At 39.3% G+C, this 22,609-nt stretch overlaps 1 long non-coding RNA gene across 2 annotated transcripts in view; it reads right to left on the bottom strand.

Annotated features, from left to right (window-relative positions):
* Positions 1-22,609, bottom strand: part of LOC116594265 — a 41,124-nt gene continuing 18,515 nt past the window's right edge. The window contains exons 2-4 of one of the 2 annotated variants that reach the window (XR_004287131.1): positions 17,830-17,965; positions 14,965-15,182; positions 1-3,627 (exon numbers count right to left, since the gene is read on the bottom strand). This is a non-coding gene — a long non-coding RNA (uncharacterized LOC116594265). Of the gene's footprint in view, positions 3,628-14,760; positions 15,183-17,829; positions 17,966-22,609 lie in introns of those variants that run through there. The other variant, XR_004287130.1, reaches the window with a different exon arrangement.

Below are 22,609 nucleotides of genomic sequence, written 5' to 3'. Positions count from 1 at the left end.
GAACATGACCTGAGCCAAAATCAAGGAGTCGAACACTCAACTAACTGAGCCACACAGGCACTCCTCGCAGAAAATTATCCAAGATGTATTAACTGGCATTAGTGCTTAATTTAGAATCTGTACCTTCTACTTCCCAAATTTGTGTTTCTATTCTTTGATTCTAAGCCTTTTAATCTTTCAAAAGAAAAAAATGTACACATACCAAAGGTCTCTCATCTTAGTTGACCATTAGAATCATCTGGGAGCTTTAGAAAAATAGTAATGCCCCGGTTTTATTCCAGACCCATTAACTGAAAACCTCTGAATGCCGAGTCTGGATATTGGTCATTCTAAAGGCTTCCCAGGGGATTCTTATGTGCATCCATTGTTGAGAATCACTAGTAGAGAAGTAAACATCAGCTATATGATTTCAAAAGCACACATGTACCCTTTCCAATGTCAGCTTTTCTCCTGAAATGGTTTTGTTGAGTATATATTCCACATAAGGCACAGCACTAAGTGTCAACTGCCATGGCATCCTTTTTGCAGTAACCCTTTACCCTTTATTTGTATTTTTCTGGTTGTAGTTAATAGTCTACTTTGTTGTATAGTTATTTTTGTACTTATTCAAGCCATTTTTTAGAATATCCTTTTCTTGGGGTCCCTTCCTGGTTTAGTTGTTACAGTAAATGATTTTTGATCTCAGGGTAATGAGTTTGAGCTCCACACTAGGTGGAGGGATTATTAAATAAATAAATAAATAAACTTTAAAATATCCCTTTCTTCAAGACAAGAACTATGACAGGGACCTTTCATGGGAGTCCTCTGTTTAATGCTTCAGTTGCCCACCTTTATCATTTCACCTTGGAATGGCCCTGTATTTCACCTTCCCAGCACTCATTCCTGCCACACACCTCTCCAATGACTATTACACCCATTTTGTTTTCCTATGTCCAGGTCTCATGTCCACACACTTTACTTTTGTTCTTGGAGAATTCCATTTACCATTTGTCTTCATTCTTTCAAATGTTTTACCCACCAAATATTACCTGAATGACCTTACAATTCTTCCTCTCCCTCCATGGCTCTTCCCTGGCTTCACCCTTTCCCACTTCCTACTAGCTCTTTGCCTCATCCCCTTTTCCATCACTTAACTGTCTTTCTTCTAAATTTCCCATAGGGGGTGTAAGCCCTATTTAAAAGTATCTAGATCACAAAATAAGGAAAAGAGTAGCAGTTGGTGGAGGAGGACCTGATCATTCCATGCTGGAGAGGCAGGGTGGAGGACAGATGAGGGACAGAGAATAAGGGCTATTGTCAAAATGCAATGGGGAAGAAGTAAGTCAAGAAAAATAGCCAGCAAGTTCATGGATCCAGCCACAAGGAAACCATTTAGAGTTAGAAACAGATAGAGAAGAAACATAGGTAACAAAATGCCGTGATCAGAGTCATGAGCAAGAATGTTAGATGCATGTATTATTTACAGCTTCCCAGTTGTATTCTATACCTGTTTTTGTTGTACCCCATCAGTCTTAAAGTGTTCATACTTGGATAGTTTCTGACTCTGCTGGCTATAAATCTTACCCCTGAGAGTTACTAGACTGGGGTTTTGTGGGGTGAAAGAGGTGAAACTCCCTAGAAACCTATAGTCCTTACAGTAGATGGTAACCTCATGTGTTACTTTTTATATGTGGTTCCTCTTAACAGGGTCAGGGTGGAAAATACCTGCCATGAAAGATAATATCAGGAATCATGAGGGGAGGGCTGGACCAGGCATAAGTGTTGACTCAATGAAGTAGAAGCAGAGGTAATCCTAAGGGTAAATCAAAGTCACTATGAAGAGAAATTAAAAGGCCATGTCCAAAGGACAGCATCAAGCATGAGGTCAGAGGGACAAGTATATACCCATAAACAGGAAATGGGGCAAGGGATCAAGAGCCAAAGGCATTATAAATCTCTTCCCAAAACACAGTGCAATCCTGAAATAAGTATTTGGCATTCTAAGCTGTGCACAATATATCAGAGTAGCAATTCATTTACATTGAGGATTGGACCCATGCGCTAGAAGTAGCTGGCCAGTTTAAGGATACAGACAGGCTAATCTCTTCCAAAAGTTCCCCCCACCAGAGAGGATAGACCTGGAGTCACCCATCTGGGTATTCTGACAGAAATGGAGTTGCCCGCTGGGCTGTGTATGAGCATCCTTGAGCGTCCTGCAGTCTTGGCCCCCTTCCACTGGGCCAGAGTTGGAACTATTCTTGGAGGTTGTATCTACATCAACCTCACCAATCACTTGTTTGGGGCCTCATATAAGATTGCTGGGGTGAGTCTCTAGGATGTGTAATAGAGAAAAGTTGCTAAAATTGAGGTAGGAAAGGAGGAATGGAGGAATTGAATGTGGGAGGCAACCAGAGCTATGGACTTTGTCGTTACAAAGGGTCCAAACTCTCTGACAAGGACAGATGAGGAGAGTGGGAGAAGGACAGCCAGGACTTCTCCCATCTGACTCACTCCCCTTGCTATTTGGTACCTATTGACTATGGCCTTGTATTATAATGTCCCTTGTCAGGCTAGAGGATGTCCTATAGGTGTTTCTAAGCAGCCTGAGCTCAAACATAGGTTTGACCAGTAGCTGGGCTCCCAGAGGTTCTGGGTCATCCTGGAAGAGGTGACAGTAAAACAATAAATACCAAAAAAGGGAGCATTCAGGGGAGAGGAGTTCAGAGAGCTATTATATATAAATGCAGAGGTTATTTCTGATTACTGACTTATCTACTCATCTTTGCCACTATTAAGGTATACAAAGAATGCTACCTTTCCAGCCTCCTCTCGAAATTATTGTCCTTAATAAATTCTGTAGCTCTAAAGAGTATCTGGGCAGTGACTTCCAAATGTCCCAGGAGAGTCATTAATGCAGATGATATCTCAGAATCCATTGAGTCAAAAGACATAAGGTCTTTGAGTACAGCTCTGCCCTGACCTCCCCTGAAAGGGGGGAGTGGAAGTTACAGGATCCACTCAGAGCCCTTCTCACTCAGCAGCAATTTGATAAAGTTAAGAGACAGCTCTATCAAAGCTCTTCCTTTGCCTTGCTTCAACTACCCTCCAATCCCCAAAGGTAAGTAATCTCACACTTGAGCAAACAAAGACACAGCATGATTATGTAACTTGTCCAGAGTCATACAGCTATGAGCAGAAGACCTAGAACCTGAACCCATATTTGCCTTAGTTCAAAGTCTATGATCTTACCAACTAAGTTAGCACTCCCTTAAGGTAAAAATAAGGAACACTGTCAGAGGACAAAAAAATCACAGGTGAACGCCATGTCAACGAGACAATGGTTAGGGCTTATTGATTTCAACACTAATTCCCACCATGGCCAAAGGGGAAGAGAAAGTGAGTACAAAATATGGTCCTCTGGTTGTTCCAGAAGAGTGCTAGAGCCCAGCTATGCTAGAAATCAATATAAATCCAATGCAGAACTCTTCATTAAGTAGGTCTTCCTGGGAGTACCTGGAAAAAGATGTTTTAGTGGTTGTTGCTTCTTTGTTTTTATTTTTCATCAACAGCCAAACCTGCGTTTGGTAATGAAATGATGACTTTCTCAAAATGGCTATGCTTATACTTTCTCCAGGCTCATTCCAGGACCTAGAAGACATGAGAACACCAATAAATTTGTCAAAATAATCACTTAAATGAGAGAATGAATTAGTTATTATATTATTTATATTATATATATTTACATTATATTAGTAGTAGTTATTCTATAGTCTTTAAAATTAAAGATTCAAGAAATTTGGAAAATAGAGAAAATGAAAGCATATGTAATCCCAACTCTACCACCATCATTGTTATCGTTTCATACAACTTATATACATATTTTATATGCATATTTACAGACTTTGTAATAATTGTGTGTGTATTTTGTACCCTTTTTAAACTTTTAATTCCAGTATAATTAATAACACACAGTGTTATATTAGTTTTAGGACTACAATAACAATATAGTAATTCAAAAATTCTGTACATTACTCACTGCTCGTTAAGATAAGGGTACTCTTTAGGGGCGCCTGGGTGGCTCAGTGGGTTGAGCCGCTGCCTTCGGCTCGGGTCATGATCTCAGGGTCCTGGGATGGAGTCCCGCATTGGGCTCTCTGCTCAGCGGGGAGCCTGCTTCCCTCTCTCTCTCTGCCTGCCTCTCCGACTACTTGTGATTTCTCTCTGTCAAATAAATAAATAAAATCTTTAAAAAAAAAAAAAGATAAGGGTACTCTTTAATCCCCTTCACCTATTTCCCTCATCCCCTCCTCCCCAGTAACCATCAGTTTGTTCTATTATATTTAAGAGTCTGTTTTTTGGTTTGTCTCTTTTGTTTGTTTGTTTTGTTTCTTAAATTCCACATGTGAGTGAAATTATATGGCATTTGTCTTTCTCTGACTTATTTCACTTAGCATTATATCCTCTAGATCCATCCTGTTTTTGCAAATGGCAAGACCTCATTTTTTATGGCTTAGTAATATTCCATTGTGTGTATACACCACGTATTTATTCGTTCATTCATCAATTGGCACTTGGGCGGCTTCTATAATTGGCTACTACAAATAATACTGCAATAAACACAGGGGTACAAATATCTTTTCAAATTAGCATTTTTTATATTCTTTGGGTAAATACCTAGTAGTGGAATTACTGGCTCATATGGTAATTCTATTTTTAATTTTTTGAGGAACATCCATACTGTTTCTCATAGCAGATACACCAGTTTGCATTGCTGGTATCTTGCTTTTTTTCCCCCTTACTATTACATCATAGGAACTTCTATATTTTGACTAATAGCTTTAACAGTTTATTTATTAGCTACATAACATTTCATGAAGTGGGCTACAACCAAAATTTACTTAAATCATCTCCCTGCTGTTGAGTATTTAGATCATTGCAAGTTTTTGCAGTTATAAACTATTCTGCAGTGAACATCTTTATGCAAATAGCATTTTACTGGCATAAAGTATTAAGATTCTTTACTCCTTCTTATATTTACTACCACTCTAGGCCTGATCTTAAGCATCGCATCTCCGAATTAACAGATTAACATGCTACCCAGTCTCCCTTGCTTCCAATCTATCCTGCAGAACACTAAGAGATTAATTATCCTAATACACCACTTTCATCATGTCATTTTCCCACTTAAGATATCCTTATTTGCTTCCATGTGGTATGATTAGACTACTCTGTTATAACCCTTACAGACCAAAATTTGAAGTGTGTTGAATCCCCAAAGGCTAAATAAACAGCAGGAACCAGTACATAAACTGGAGCCAGTGGGACTAGATTCATGATACACCAACCCAGAAACAATAGTGGGTCCCTAAATGCATATTACAATGTCCACTGAAGCAAGTAAAATTTGGGTCAAGTTCAAGTTGGATCCACCTGGGAGGCCTTATCCAGTAAGGACACGGCATTGGTGGTCACAGAGGGGTGGTAACACACACAATCAAGCAGAACCAAAATCAAAGTTCAAGAGGAGTTTATCCAGGTTGAACGAGACTTAGAGAGGGGTGAACAAGGTCAGATACCCAGGGGCAGAGGAGACAACGTAATCTAGACAGGGGATCAGAGCGCAGCCAATTGGTCTTGCTTTGTGGTATGATTCCAGAACTACCAGATTACTAGAGTGCAAACAAGGAAACAGGGGAGAAGCCCAGTTGTATAAAGCAGGCCCATGTAAGTATTTGGGTTTTGGGGGTATCACTACATGAGATGTCTGATTGAGAGCAGCAGACTACATCTGGAACTAGTGGACCTGGGTTTTTAATGAACTACCCATGACTGAAAAGATCTATTTATTACAGATTCACAAAGACTTAGCACCCCCTATCTGCCGCTGGTAGCAACCAGACATCCAGAAAGAGCCTCAAACCAAAACTCAAGTGAAAACACGTGCCCATGTATGAATAATTAGATGTATATGTATGGTACACTCCACCAACTTTTTAGCCTGAGGGCGTTATCATTGTTAAAAAGATATGAAATGCCCTACCAACTTCACATAAACAATATTTCAATGTAAATTCTCTATTTTTCCACAAATTGAGAATTAGCTAGAAGCTAATATGGGTTGAAGGGAAAAGGAGGCAAGAGGAATTCAGAGCTGGCAGTGGGCTATTAGACATTGCCTTAGTCAATGTTCTCCAGAGAAACAGAACAGTCTATATGAATACACAAAGAGACTGATTTTAAGGAATTGGCTCATGCAGTTGTGGAGACTGACAAGGCCAAAATCTGCAGGGCAGGCCAGCAGGCTAGCACCCAGGAAGAGTTGATGTTGCTGGTTTTGGTTTGCTTTTTAAGATTTTATTTATTTTGAGAGAGAACATGAGTGGAGGGAGGGGCGGAGGCAAAGGGAGAGAGAGAATCTCAAGCAGACTCTATGCTGAGTGTGGAGTCCAAGGCGGGGCTCAATCCCACAAGTGTGTGATTATGAGCTAAGCCAAAATCAAGCGTCAGATGCTCAACCAACTGAGCCACCCAGATGCCCCAATGTTTCAGTGTTGATGTAAAGGCGCCTAGAGATAGAATTTCTTCCTCTTTGGGGAATCTCAGCCATTTTCTCTTAAGACCCTTATCTGATGGGGCACCTGGGTGGCTCAGTTGGCTGAGTGACTGCCTTTGGCTCGGGTTATGATCCCAGGGTTCTGGGATCAAGCCTCACATCAGGCTCCCTGCTCAGCAAAGAGCCTGCTTCTCCCTCTCCCCCTGCTCATGCTTGTTTTCTCTCTCTCCCTCTCTCTGTCAAATAAATAAAATCTTAAGTTAAAAAAAAAAAGACCCTCGTCTAATTGGACGAGGCCCACAACGTTACAAAGAGTAACTGTTTTACTTAAGACTCTACTAATTTAAATGCCAGTGTCATTGAACAAATAGCCTCTAATATATTTGGCCAAATAACTGGGCACCATAGCCTGGCCAATAGCGAATTAACCATCACAGCCACTGAAACAAATCCAGGTCACTCAACTCCTGAATATGGGAGACAGGTCAAGATAAATGTATCTTTTCCCAATTAGTTCAAGATTATGGAAACAAACCCACATTTCTCATTTTTATGTTTAAGTACTTATCTCTCATGGATCCTGAATACAACCTTTCTCTTGGTGAGTCAGGTCAGCTCTGCCTCTTTCTTATTCACTAGCATTCACCAGTAGATTATGGGCATTCCTGCTGCTGTGAATCTCAATTTCTCTTCCCATGCAGACCCCTCACTTCCTTCAAGAACAAGTTCACAACAGTGCTCCTCTACCAAGATTCTGACGAAATCCAAAAGAAAAGATATAATGAGACATCAAAAAAAAAGTCAGAGAGGAATGAGAGCTGGAGCTAGATTTTTTCCCCCTCTGCATATTAACTAATGAGGACTAGCTACACAGGGAAATACATTTGAGAAAGCCATTCTCCACCTAGTCATGATGCTCAAGAACACTGCAGCATCTCTTCAAGGTCAAGAACACTTATTTATAGCTAAGTCCTGCTTCCTTTAAATTTTTCAGTTGCATCATATATTTAGTTGGCTATAGCCAAATTAAGCACAGATAATAATACTGAGTTGATTTTTTATTGAGATAAAATTTACATGCAGTTAAATGTATAAATCTTAAGTCTATGGTTAAATGAGTTTTGATTAACATACACAAATGTGTAAACACAACTTCCATCACTATAACTCTGTCATGGACTTGACTTTTTTTTTTTTTAAAGATTTATTATTATTATTTATTTATTTGACAGAGAGAGAGAGAGAGATCACAAGTAGGCAGAGAGGCAGGTAGAGAGAGGGAGAAGCAGGCTTCCCACTCAGCAGAGAGCCCAATGCTAGGCTTGATCCCAGGACCCTGAGATCACGACCTGAGACGAAAGCAGAGGCTTAACCCACCAAGCCACCCAGGCGCCCCTGGACATGGCTTTTTAAATAGCCTCTTCTCTGTTTATTTTTCTTTTCTTTCTTTCTTTCCTTTTTTTTTTTTTTAAATAATAGACTGTGGCACTTGGCTGTCTCAGTCTATAGAACATGTGACTCTTGATCTTGGGGTCGTCAGTTCAAACCCCATGCTGGGTAGAGTTTACATTAAAAAAAAAAAGTATGCATACATATGTAAAATAGACTTTCTTTTTAGGGCAGTTTTAGGTTTATAGAAAAATGAGTAGAAAGTACAGAGTTCCCAGATACCCCCTTTCCCCTCTATACTGTTTCCTCCATTGTTAACATTTGCATTAGTATAGTGCACTTGACAGAACTGATGAGCCAATATTAATAGATTATGATTATCTAAAGTCCAAATTTACAGTAGGGTCCATACTTTGTGTTGTACATTCTATAGGTTTTGACAAATGCATAATGACATACATACACCATTATAGTATCATATTTTCACTGTCTTAAGAATCCCTGTGCTCGACCTAATCATTCTTTCCCCCTACCTTCTAATCCCTAGAAACAACTGATATTATTTTCTCTATAGTTTTGCCTTTCAAAGAATGTCACATATTCGGGATCATGCACTATGTAGGTTTTTCAGATGGGCTTTTTTCATTTTGCAAAATGCAGTTAACTTTCCCCCATGTCTTTTTGTGGCTTAATAGCTCATTACTTTTTCATCACTGAATAATATTCCACTGCCTGGATATACCAGATTCTATTTACCCATTCACTTGCTGAAAGACATCTTGTTTGCTTCCAAGTTTTGGCAATCATGAATAAAGCTGCTGTAAATCGTGTGTAGATTTTTGTGTGAATGTTAAATTTTCAGCTCATTTGAGTAAATACCAAGGAGCATGATTGCTGGATGATATGGAAGGGGAGTATGTTAAGGCTTTATAAAAAATACAAATCAAACAAAACAACAAAAAACAACTGTTAAATTGTCTTCCAAACTCACTGTATTATTGTATATTCCCACCACCACTGAGTTCCTCTTTCTCCACAAACTCAGTAGCATTTAGTGTTATCTGTGTTCCGGATTTTGGCCATTCTAATAGATGTATAGCAATGTATAGTGGTATCTTCTTGTTTTTATTTGCAATTCCTTTTGATATGATATTAAACATCTCTTCATATAATTATTGGCCATTTGTGTAACTTCTCTGGTAATGTGACTATTCAGATCTTTTGTCCATTAAAAAAATTGAGCTGTTGAGGCACCTTGGTGGCTCAGTCATTAAGCATCTGCCTTTGGCTTAGGTCATGATCCCAGGGTCCTGGGATTGAGTCCCACATCAGGCTCCCGGGAGCAAGTAGGCTCCCTGCTTGAGTTCCCTCTCTCGCTGTGTCTTGCTCTGTCAAATAAATAAATAAAATCTTTTAAAAAAATTGAGCTGTTTGCTTTCTTATTGAGTTTTAAGAGTTCTTTACATATTTGGATACCAGTCTTTTATCAGATATGTATTTTGCAAAGATTTTTCCTCTCAATTTCTGGCTTATTTCATTCTTTGAACAGTGTCTATTGCAGAGAAGTTTTTTAATTTTAATGAAGTCCAGTTTATCAATTTTATCTTTCATGGATCATGCTTTTGGTGCTTTATCTGAAAAGTCACCACCAAAACCAGTCACTTAGATTTTCTATTTTATCTTCTAGGAGTTCTGTATAGTTAAGTTCATAATTCATTTTGAGTTAGTTTTTTTGTGAAAAGTGCATCGATTCATTTTTTTGCATGTGAGTATCCCAATTGTTCAAGCACCATTTGGTTAAAAGACTATTATTTATCCATTAAGTTCCTTTTTGCTCCTTTTGTCTAAAATGACTGTATTTGTGTGGATTTATGTCTGGGCTTTCTATTCTTGGATTAAGATTGCATTAAGTCTATACATTAAGTTGGAAAAAACTGACATCTTGACATACTGTGTATTCCTATTCATGTGCATGGAATATCTCTCTGTTCATTTATATCTTCTTTGATCTTTATTTCCGTTTTGGTGCTAATGTATATAGTACTATGTTTTAAATTTCAAATTCCACTTGCTTGTTGCTAGTACATAAAAAGTCAATTGACTTTTGTATATTAACCTTGTATCCTGCAACCTTGCTATGACCTAACTTTGTTTCCGGCGTTTTTTTGTTGTTGATTTTTTGAGATTTTCTACATAGACAGTCATGTCATCTGCAAACAAAGACTGTTTTACATCTTCCTTTCCAACCTGTTTATCATTCCTCCCTTTTCTTGTCTTATTCCATTAGCTATGACTTCAAATATGATGTCGAATAGGAGTGGCAAGAGAGTATATTTCTGTCATGTTCCCAATCAAGTGGGAAAGTCCCTAGTTTCTCATCATTAAGAATGATGTTGAGTAGGCTTTTTAGTATACATTCTTTATAAAATTAAGGAAGTTCCCCTCCATTCCTAGTTTTTACCACGAATAAATGTCAGATTTTCTGCAACTATCCATATGCTGGTGAGTTTTCTTCTTTAGCCTGTTGACATGATGGATTACATTAATTGATTTCAAATGTTGAACTAGCCTTGCGTAACTGGGATAAATCCCACTTGGTTGTGGCGTATCATTTTTTTATTCATTGTTTGATTTGATTTGCTAATATTCTGTTGAGGAAGAATTGATTTTTGAGCAGCAGTAAAACATATATTATTTTACAATAATCCACATGTGTTTGTGCAGAAAAAAAAGGGTATATTTACATTCTTTGTATAGTAGAATGATTAAATACTCATGTTATTGGGGCTATATATTCAAGAATATAAAGTAATAGGATTGGGTTAAAAAATGCTATATAGCTATCTTTTGTATTTGTCCCGTCTCTCCATCTAAGACATCTCTCTCCCATTGTGATACCCTCCCCTCCACTCTACCACTCTGAATCACACTACCTTTTAGGAAAGCTCGGAAGGATTTCCAGTTTTTCATGGTAGATTAAACTAAAGATCACATTAACAAAGTGTTTTTACCTGCTCACTCCTGAAACCAAACAAAAATGATAGTAAAGAATTTAAAAATGCAAAACCACACACGCATGTGCACACACAAACACACACACACACAAGAAGAAGGAAAGGGAAGGAAGTGAAAGATAAGTATTATCAATGAAATTTTGGAAAATGGAAAACAGATGGTGGAGTGGAAATTTTCTTAGCAGGACAGGAGAGAGCTAAAAAAAAAAAAAAAAAAACCACAACCAGACTTGTTGGCAATAACATGCCGACAAGAAGCAATTCAATTTACCAAAAAGAACCCTGGGAAGGCCTGGACATTAGAGGTACCAAATAAGACAGAAGGTGGTTGTGAGAATGGGATTAAAGTGTTTATAAAAAAAAAATCTCTGATCCTCCATAAACTCCATTACCAACCCGCAGAAGGGGTAAGACATTTATTGTATTTTTGGAGAGGTTTAACCCTACACTCTGGCCATGGACACTTTGTAGAGGGAGGCAATGAAGAAATGTCCCTGAAACATTTTTGCATGAAAGTCTGCATAGTGAGCATCATTCGAAGTCCCTTTTCCGAGTGTCATCTCCCAAGCTTATACCACCAACCACTAGTGCCTCACACCACCACCCCTCACCTACCCCTATCTTCCTGGAGAAAATGTGCAGACATTTGCATTTGATAGTTTACCAATAAAACAACTATGCCAATTAGCCTACAGTAAAGCCTACCAGACAGTAATCCTATGCAGACAACAGCCCTATTTATACACATTAATCTTCCAATTATTATTTTTTAATATCTTATTTCTGTAGGTAAAAGGACAGGCCATTGATCACTAAACAATTGAGGAACACCTCTAATGTTCTTTTTCAAGAATTATTTGAATATTTTAAGTCCTTTGTAATTCTACCAAAATACAATTGGCTACTCAATTTCTACAAAAAAAGCCTAGTTGGATTGAAATCAATTTGGGGAGAAGTGACACACTGGCAATATTGGGTCTTCCAATTCTTCAACTTGGTATCTCTCTCCATTTCTTGAGATTTAAAAAAATACTTTTTTTCTCAAAATTATTTTATAGTTTCCAGGATAGGGGTCTTACATATCTTTTGCTAAATTCTTCCCAAATGTTGTAAATTTTGACATTACTGTAAATGGCATTATGCTTTTCATTTCCAAGATGCCTGGGTGGCTCAGTCAGTCAAGTGTTGACTCTTGATTTTTGCCTCGGTCATGATCTTGGGGTCATGGAATCAAGCCCCATGTTGGCTCCTTGCTCAGCTAGGAGTCTTCTTAGACTCCTCTTCCTCTGCCCCTCCCCCAATGCTCATGCACCCACTCTCTCCCTGAAAAAAAATTTTTTTTCATTTCCAATTGTTCGCTGCTAGTATATAAAATTAAAATTCATTTTTGAGTAGCAAATTCGTATATTGCAACCTTGCTAAATTCTCATCTTTTTTTTTTTTTTGTAGATTGCTTAGGATTGTCTATGTCAACAGTCTACAATATAGATTAATTGATGCACCTCTGTAACCCAACAAGATGTAGAACATCTACATACCCCCCAAATATCTCTAGTGTCCTTTTGCAGTTATTCCCACCAGAGGCAGTAACTGTTCTTAGTTTTTGCATCATAAAGTAGTTCTGCCTCCTCTAAAACTCTCCATAAATAGAATCATACAATATGTACTCCAGTTTTGTTCACTCAGCATAATGTCTATGAAATTCACTCATACTATTACATGTATAAATAGTACATTTTGATCAGAGTAATATTACACTGTACAATTATATCAACAATTTAAAATCCATTTTCCTACTGAGAGATCTTTTGTTCCAGATTTTGGCTATTATGAAGAGAGCTGCCACAAGTATTCCTATCCAAGTATCTGTGTTGGCATACATTTTCATTTCTCTTGGGTACATACCCAGGAGTGGGATTGCTGGCTCAAAGGAAGGGATAACCTTATACGAAACTACCAAACATTTTCCAACATGATTTTATAATTTCACATTACACCAGCAATTTATGAGAGTACTGGTTGCTTTGAACCCTTCTCTCAACATTTCTATCATCCTTTCTAATTTATTTTAACCATTCTAATGCTATCTTGTGGGTTTTGTTCCTAAGTGGGTATTTGTTTATTTTGGAGACAAACTCAAACTTACAGAAAAGTTGCAGGTACAGCGCACAGTACTTTTCATCCTAAGCCAGTTGAGAGAAGTTACTAATATCATGTTCCTTACTCTCATATACTTTAGTGTTTATTTCTTAAAGGCAAGGGTATTCTCCTGCATAATCACAACACCATCATCAAAGTGAGGAAATTAACATTAATACATTACTATTTAATTTTTCTACCCATTTAAGTTTCACCAGTTGTTCCAGTAATAGCAAAAGGAGCCAGTCCAAGATAATACACTGCATTTACTTGTCATGTTTCTTTTGTAACCTTCTCTCTGGAATAGTTCCTTGGTCCTTTCTTGACTTTCATGACCTTGACAATTCTGAAGATTACAAAACAGTTATTTTGTATAATGTCCTTCAGTTTGGGTTTCTCTGCTGTTTCCTTATGATTAGATGCAGCTTATGAATCTTCAACAGGAGTGATCACAGAAGTGATGTTTTGTGTATTCTTCTCATTGTGTTCTAGCAGGTGGTTCTGATTTGTTTGTCCCATTACTAGGGATGTTGCTGTGGCTCATTTGATTAAGATCTGGTATCTGGCAGGCCTCTCCCACTCTCAACTTACTTTTTCCCTCTGTAATCAATAAGTGCTTCATGAAGAGGTAAAGACTATATAGATATCTGTTCCTTCACCTAAATTTCAATTTACTCACATATTTACTCAGAGCAACTGTGGACTCATGAATTCTTGTATTATTCAATGGCTTACAATTTGTTACTATTATTTATTTTGAAGTCACAGTGTTCCATATTTCACCGGTGGGAAGCCCAGTCAAGCTGGATTCTATGGCTGTTGACAGATCCCCATCACTCCTCAGGGACTTCCTTACTTTGGGGCACAGAATGTTCCAGGCTCATTTTGTACATTCCTTACCCCAGTCCTCAAATTAGTCATTTCTCAACAAAAAGGCTTGGTTCTTTTACACTGAGAAACATTTTCAGAAATCAAGACTGGGCCTCTAAATACGCTCATAGTTGATGTTTTCAAACCTTGTCGGTGGTCACAGCTAGAAATAATATAGTTGTGTGTATCTATGGATATCTATGGATACCCACATACACATACATATATTATATCCTTATTTGTGTGTTTACTTATATAAATAAATTCCAACACCACTAGTTGACTCTACTTTCTACATTGATAATTTCCTTCTCTGATGATAAGAAACCTAGCTCCCACGATCGTTACTATACATTAATAATGCATTCAGTTTGTTTTCTGTTTGTCCACTTCATTTTTTTCTCTTACCTCTTTCCTTCTTTTGGGTTGTTGGAATACTTTAGAGTATTCCATTTTTATTTCTTTGTTGACTTTTTAGCTATATATCTTCCATTATTTTAGTAGTTACTCCAATGACTTCAATATACATCTTTATATTACCACAATCTACTTAGAGTTTATATTGTACTATTTCACATAAAATATAGCAACATTTAATAATCATAGTTTTATTTACCACACTCCCAACTTGGTGAGATTTTTGTCATATCTACTATATGTACTTGTGTTATAAAACCCACAATACTATGTTATAAGCCGCATTATGCAATCCTATGCTTTTTCAAGAAATTAAGAAAATGGGTACCAGGGGCCCCTGGCTGGTTCAGTTGGTGGAGCATGTAACTCTTGATCTCGGAGTTGTGAGTTCAAGCCCCACTTTGGGTATAGAGATTACTTAAAAATAAAATCTTAAAAAAAAGGAAAAAAAAAGAAAATGTGTGTATTTTCTCATGTTTACCCCTAAATTAATTAAGAGCACCCCTGTGCTCTTAATTTCTTCCATTGAATCCAAGTTATCATCCGATGTCATTCACCTCCCACTTAAGAATTCCCTTAAGTATTTCTTATAGCACAACACACCAATTCTTAGCTTTTATCCATCTGAAAACATCTTTGTTTTTCTTCATTTTTGAAAGATAATTTTGTAGCATATAGAAGCTGGGTTAACAGCTGTACTTATTTTAGTACTTAAAGGTGTTATCCAATAGTCGTCATGGGTTGGGTTTCCTAGGAGGTAGACTCTGAGGTGGAATTGAGCCAGCAGAATGTTTACTAAGGAGTCTCCTTGGTATCAAAACCTGTGGAAAGGAGAAGGAAGCAAGAGTAGTAAGAAGGAAAAATTGAGCTCTGATGCGTGTCCTTTGGTAGCCTCAGCCAACGCCCCGGGGGGAGATCTGGAGCAAGAATGGCCCTTCAGATTTGTCTTGCATTGGGCCAAGATGGTCAGGTCCCGCCCTGATCAACCACTGGCTCTACAGCCCAGGAAGAGGCTTGATCTTAAGTCAGTGCTCTACAGCTGAGTCAATCCCTCCTAACGGGGCTGAAAATGGAAGGGTGTCTGCTGACGGGACCCCTCTCAGCTGGGGCAACGGGTTTTTCCACTGGTGTGATCTGGGTGTGTATCACAGACTTCTGGTCTCCCCTGTTTCTCGTGAGAAGTCTGCCTTTTTTGTGTTGTAGTTTCTCTCTAAGTAACATATAGGCCTTATTCTTCTCCTGACTCCTTTTTCCTTATCTTTAGAATCCAATAGTCAGTCATGTGTCTAGTGTTGTTTTCTTTGTATTTATTTTGTTTGTGCTTCACTGTCCTTGGATCCATTATTGTTTTTACCAAATTGCTAAGTTTTCAGCCACTGTTTCTTCAAATATTTTTTCTTCCCCCCTATTCTCTTGGCTCCTAGTATTCTAATCACATGTATTAGACTGCTCGTGTTTAAGAAACCAGAGCTCTTTGAAAAATCCATTCATATTTCTTCTATCTTTTCTCCCTTTTCTGGAATTTGAACAATTTCCATTTATCTGCTTTCAAATTTACTGATTCTTGGGCATTCCCTAATCTGCCACTAAGCATATCTAGTAAGTTTTTCATTTTAGTTTCTGTATTTTTCACCTAGAATTTTCATTTGAGTCTGCTGTAGATGGAATGTGTCTCTCCCTGCCATTCACATGTTGAAATCCTAACCCCCAATGTGATGGTATTAGAGGAGGTGGGGCCTCTGAGAGGTAATGAGGTCATGAGGTGGAGTCTTCGTGAATGGTATTAGGGCCCTTGTATAAGAAGCCCCAGAGAGCTCCTTCTTTCTGCCAGGCAAGGACACAGTGAGAAGATGGCCAACTCTGAACCAGTAAGCAGAATGTCATCAGAGAGCAGACCTGCTGGCGCCCTGATCCTGGACTGCCCATCTTCCAGAAGTATGAGAAATAAATATTTGTTATTTAAGCCACCCAGGCTATGGTGTTTTTGTTAGAGTAGCACAAACAGAGGAAAATGGACTTTTCATTCTATTTTGCTGCTGTTTCGCCATCTGTTCATTTATTAAGACTATATTTTCCCATAAGTTCTCATACATATTTATAATAGCTGCTTTAAAGTTTCTGTCTATAATGTACCATGTAAGGTTTAGTTTTCTTTGGTTGTTTTTTCCTTCTTGCATATGGGTCATATTTTCCCATTTCTTTACACATTTGGTTACTTTTATTGTATACTAGACACTAGAAATTATACATTGTAGAAATTCTGGATTCTGTTACATTGTTAAGAAGACTGTGATTTTTGTTCCAGCAGGGAGTTAAATTGGCTGGACTCAAACTCCTAAGTCTGTCTCCTCTGTTCTGGGTGATAGCTGAAATCTCTGCTTAATTCTTTCAGTTTCTAGTAGTCACTTTTTCTTTGTACTCTATGTGGTCTCTCCTACTGATGCATATTTCAGCAGCTGAACAAGAAATTCAGCAGAGTTTATATGAAGATTTAGGTTCACAACCTCTATGACCTCCTCCCTCTTAGGATGCGCCCTCGCAGCTCCCCAGCTGCTCTTCCAGTCCTGAGCTCTATACTCTAACACCAATATTCAGTAAGGTTTTCATTCTGAGCCACATAATGGACTGGTGGACAACTTTGAGCAAAAACAACAAACTCAAAACCACAATGGCGTAATTCTAATCTTTTAAAGGTAGACTCCTCAATATCTGCTTGTGTTTGGTCTCCATCCAATGCCTTCAGATAGTTGGTTTTTAACATTCCCAGCCAGACTCTATCATTGTTATCTGTAGGAAGATCAGCTTGACTGAGCTACACTACCATTACTTGAAGTCAAATTTCCCCATATATTACCATGGTGTTCCACACTGGAATCATACTTAAATCCTGATTTGTCTATATCAGTGTTGTAATTCATTTCCCTTACATTGGTGCTATGTTTAGGAAGGGTCATAGATCATTCTATAAAACCAGAGCTAGCTATAAGGGGCTTTAAGACACGGAATTGGTGGCTTATTCCCCTCCCCACAAGAAACTTAAGAGAGCAATGGTTAGAGAAACTGCTACTGACCTTCTCAATCTGAAGTGTTCAAGCAGGTGGTTTTCAAAACTCACCTTGAAGTTTCCCCAGTTCTGGCTGCAACTGTCTGAGAATAATGAGCTCTCCATTACTTTGGCTCAAGGTTGCCTCTCATCAGTACTCTCTAGTCTGGGACCATACAACAAAGGGGAATCTAGCAAATGTAGCTCCTGGCTTCTCTTCAAAGGAAAGGAGACTTTAGAAGGGGTGGCGGTGATGCCAAGTTGACAATACAGAATCCAAACAAGGCATGTGACCCAAATTAGCCAAAGGCACAGGAGGGAAAGGGAGCTACAGAGCTTCTGGAAAAAAAAAATTGCTAATAAACTAAACAAACAAACAAAAAAAGAAAAATGAAAACAAAACAAAACAAACCCCAAAGACTCACAAGAAGAATGGTCCCTCTTCTTACAATGGATTTTTTTCATATGATTCTTGGAACAGAAGCATTGATCTTATGATTATGATGAGCCAGCTGAGATGGAAGCAAATATGGTGTCTGAAGCCTGTCCATTCTGGATATCCTGTTGTGAGAATAAGTGTTATTATTTAAGATATTTTCAAATTGGTTTATTTTGTTACTTGCAGCAGATGCGGCACCTTACATAGATCCCAAAAGAAACCATTTAAAGGGGAGAAAGTCGTAGCCTTTAAGGAGTAAGACTTGGGGTAATGGGATGTGGTACGGTGCACGTTGGCTTTTAATCTATGTTTTGTGTTAGTTAACACTGTAAAGAAGATATATGCACTAATTAATTAATTATAAGAGACAATCTGACAACTCCTCTCCATCTCCACATCACAGTTTTCATGCTTAATGCTGATCTTAGCACAAAAGAAAATGGCAGCTAAATGCAACAGTTCTTTCCTGCTTTTATTTCAGGTGATCATCAGTTTTGGTTGCCTGTTGAAGAGCTTTCTGAGTGAACCCTATCTTTATCTGCCTCAATCTACTGTCTGTCACCAAAATTATCATTCCGAAGGGCAAATATGATCACATCTCCCTCCTGCTTAAAACCCCTAATTGGCTTCATTTTGTCTCTACAGGATAAAATGCAAATTCCATAATAGGGCATCTAAGACTCTTCACGATCTGATCTCTTGTGTTCTCTAATGCGTACATTCTACCTGTTTTGAAAATCTTGCTTTTCTCCACTCAGACATCCATTCTTTTGGAGTTTCTTTGGTTTGGAACACCCTTCCTAAATAATCCACTTTCAGCTACCTGTCCTGTGAAGATTTTTTTCTCCTCCAGTTCTCCTACGGTCTCTTGTTCAGATGTGTTGTAGATACTTATGGCCTCCCATCAGCGTGAATTATATGACAGCTCAAAAACCAGCTACTAGAAAGTCTGGATGGAATCAGAACATCTCTTAAAACTGAAATTTTTTTGGTAACTCATTTGGTGATAAGATCTGAATTGAACTACTTATATTTATAATCTCAATTTATTCTACTTTCTATTAATATTCATTAATTTTGCTGCAGAAATATTAACGGGTTTCACTGAAGAGTGAAGCCTCAGACCCACTGATGACAGTATGTAACACATGGTATACATATCTCTACCTTATGCATCATTCCGAAAATGGCTACTGCAACGTGTTGCATCCCACAAATTCTTCTAGAACTTTACCACTTATCAAGAGGGGAGGTCTATTTTTACTCCCCTCTTGAAAATGGGAGTGATTTTATGAATAAAAGTAGTAGAAGTGACACTGCTTGACTTCCAAGTCTAGGTCGCAAAAGGTGATATGGCTTCTACCTATTCTCCATTCCACTCTCAAAATGCTTGCCCTTAGAACTCAGCCACCATGTTGTGAGGAAGCTCAGTCATGTAGTAAGGCCACCTGTAGCTGTTCTAGCCCATAGCCCCAACCAAGATCTCAGTTACCAGTCATCATCAACGACTGACCAGCATCAATGACCAGACATAAGAATGAATTGACATTTTCAGGTGATGCCTATCCTTGATACTCAAGTGCCCCCACCTTGGCTGAGCAGAGCAAAGACAAGCTGACCCTGTCGGAGGCAGGCCCCTGGCCAGGGCGGCCTCCGCCATTAAAAGATGGCGCCTGGCTAGTTGCCAGGTTAGGATTGCCTCGTGAGACTAAGCGGACGCCCAAAGAGGAAGTAAACAGCATTGGTTGCTAGCGAAGTTGTTCGTTTAGGTGCACAGCCTGATTCGCTCCCTCCTGTACCCTGCTCGCTGATTGGTCATGTAAGCGTATATAAGTGTGTAGACTTGTGGAAATAAAGAGAGATAAGATGCATCCGAACCAGGCTTCTTGTCGTCCTTGCGGGTCGAGGGCGATAAATGGCGCCGGCATCCGGGAACTAAATAAAGGAATCTTGCAAGGTAATCCGCAGGAAAGCAGGGAGTAAAGGTCCGCAGGTAAGTGGGGATATTAGCCTCGTTCAAAAGTGGGAATTCCGCGGTAAAGCAGGGAGTAAAGGCCACGTTCAAAAGTGGGAATTCCGCGGTAAAGCGGGGAGTAAAAATAGAAAAACCGTGCAAGGGAGAAGTCCGCAGGTAAGCGGGGTAAAACCATGACAAAGGTGGTGGGAAACTTGTACAAGACCGCAACAAGAAGCAGGGCAGCCACAGAGCTGGGATTTTCTTATCGAAACCACAGGTAAGCGGGGAAGGGACCACGATCAAAGTGGTGGGAATCTTGTACAAGTCCGCAATAAGTAGCGGGGCGGCCTTAGAGCTGGGATTTAGCGAGTCCGCAATAAGAAGCGGGGCGGCCTTAGAGCTGGAATTTAGCAGTGAGTCTTTAACGTCCGCGTCTGTTGTCTGTTGTCTGTGTGTTCATAATGGGATCTGAAGTATCTAAAGTGCGGTTGGAAGGGTCTTTAGAAGACCTGCTGAAAGCCAATGGAACTTCACCAAAAGCAAAAACTGCTCGGGCCTTTTTGAATACAGTGGAAAAGGCGGCTCCATGGTTCTTAGATGAAGGCTTGCTAAACATACCTCAATGGGACCACCTGTGATCCAGGGTTTGGCCCCTGTGAAACCTATTAATGCCTCAGGGCCATATCAACCTTTTAAGTTGCCCAGGTGCACCAATAACAGGGTATGGCCACCGGAGTGGTCTGGATGTCAGAGTACCTTGCGCTCAGTTTACATCAATGAAATGCATAGCTTTACATTCACTTCACACTTTCCTACTTATAAAAATAATACCTTTACAGGGTACAATTATTCCTTTCAAAATCCTAAGCAAGGCAATCCCTCCTCTCCCTTTGATGCATGGCAGGTCTGTAACTTGCTAGGAGCATGTACTGATATCTCAGCAGTGTACATGTTAAATGGTGGCAAATTCCTCAACTGTTCTTATAAACAAAATGACTCTAGTACCTTTGAGACAACAGTTAATGTGTCTTGTCCCAATAATATTAATTATCAGCCCACTCCCATATGCGTCTGGCCACCGTTCCTTTTCCTCGTAACAAATGCTAGTGAGCTGGATGATACGTTGAATTGCACTAAGAACTGCTATCTTTCCCAGTGCTGGAATGTCACGGCCTTCAAGCTGGCTGTGATTATGCGTATCCCTACCCATGTTCCTATCCCAGTTTCCATTCCAGAGGACAAGTTACCGGTGGTGCTATCCAGAAAGAAGAGAGATTTTGGTATCACAGCCGCCGTTGTGATAGCATTGTCTATATCTACAGCAGCTGCCACGGCAGCAGCAGTCTCGCTTGCTGCAACTATACCCACTGCAGAAGCTGTGAACACCCTTGCAGAAGGAACGGCGGCTGCCCTTCAAACACAGACTCAGATCAATGCACATCTGCAAGCAGGAATCCTGATAGTCAACCAGAGAGTGGATTTGGTTCAAGAACAAGTGGACATATGGGGGGCCCTATTGGGACTGGGATGTATAGTACCCTTCCCGGCAATTTGTGTAACTCACATAGCCTATACTAATATGAGTGACTTACAGAATGTCTCCCGACAGTTCTCCCAATACTTGCGGGGGAATTAGTCTGCAGAATTCCAAAACTATACTCAGCACCTGCTACTAGGCATAACAAGGATAAATAACACCAGAGTTGAGCTTGCAACCCTCCCAGAGATAATCAAAACATTGCAAGATGTGTTAACCTTTACGAAACAATGGGCTAGCATAATTGGTCTGATGACAATCCTTGTAGTGGGCTTGATTCTGCTAGTATTTGGAGGCGACAGCAACATAGGCAACAGCAAGCCATGGTGCAGGCCTTGTTAGCCATCGAGGCTGGAACATCCCCCCAAGTGTGGCTAAGTATGCTTAGTCAGTAATGGGAAATCTTCTTCCCATTACTGTAGTCAACGATGGGTAAGATTGGTGGGGGAAATATACCAACCTAAGACAGGATGCAGATCATTGATATCTGACGTCTGATGACGGGTAAGGATATTCCCCGCCACTGACAACCGAAGACAGGCACAATCCCTGCCATAAAAGAAAAAAGGGGGAGATGTCGGAGGCAGGCCCCTGGCCAGGGCGGCCTCCGCCATTAAAAGATGGCGCCTGGCTAGTTGCCAGGTTAGGATTGCCTCGTGAGACTAAGCGGACGCCCAAAGAGGAAGTAAACAGCATTGGTTGCTAGCGAAGTTGTTCGTTTAGGTGCACAGCCTGATTCGCTCCCTCCTGTACCCTGCTCGCTGATTGGTCATGTAAGCATATATAAGTGTGTAGACTTGCGGAAATAAAGAGAGAGAAGATGCATCCGAGCCAGGCTTCTTGTTGGGTCGAGGGCGATATGACCCCACACCTTGACCAAAACACAGATTCATGAGAAAGATACATGTTTTTGTTTTAAGGCACAAAATTATGGGTAATGTTTTGCAGCCACAGTGATTGGAATCTCCTCCTATTACCTTGTAAAAATGTGAAATATTCTGAGTTCTAAAACCCATGAAAGGTTTCAGATAAGATCTGCAAACTAATATCATGTTTACATAATTATTTTTCTATAGAATTAGAGGTTCTTTGAGGACAAGAACCAAGTTTTCCTTTCTTTCTTTCTTTCCTTTTTTAAGATTTTGAGATTTTTAAGATATTCTCAACAGCTACCATTCTAAGATTGGGTAGGTCCTCAAGGCATTATCTATTGAAGTAATGTTGAATGTATAGATAAATGAAAAAATAAATACAGTTCCAAACAAATGGTTA

This window comes from Mustela erminea, chromosome 6 (assembly GCF_009829155.1).
Source record: "Mustela erminea isolate mMusErm1 chromosome 6, mMusErm1.Pri, whole genome shotgun sequence".
Taxonomy (NCBI): Eukaryota; Metazoa; Chordata; class Mammalia; order Carnivora; family Mustelidae; genus Mustela; species Mustela erminea.
Note: the sequence above shows the minus strand (reverse complement) of the source record. Positions and strands in the feature narration are given on the sequence as shown.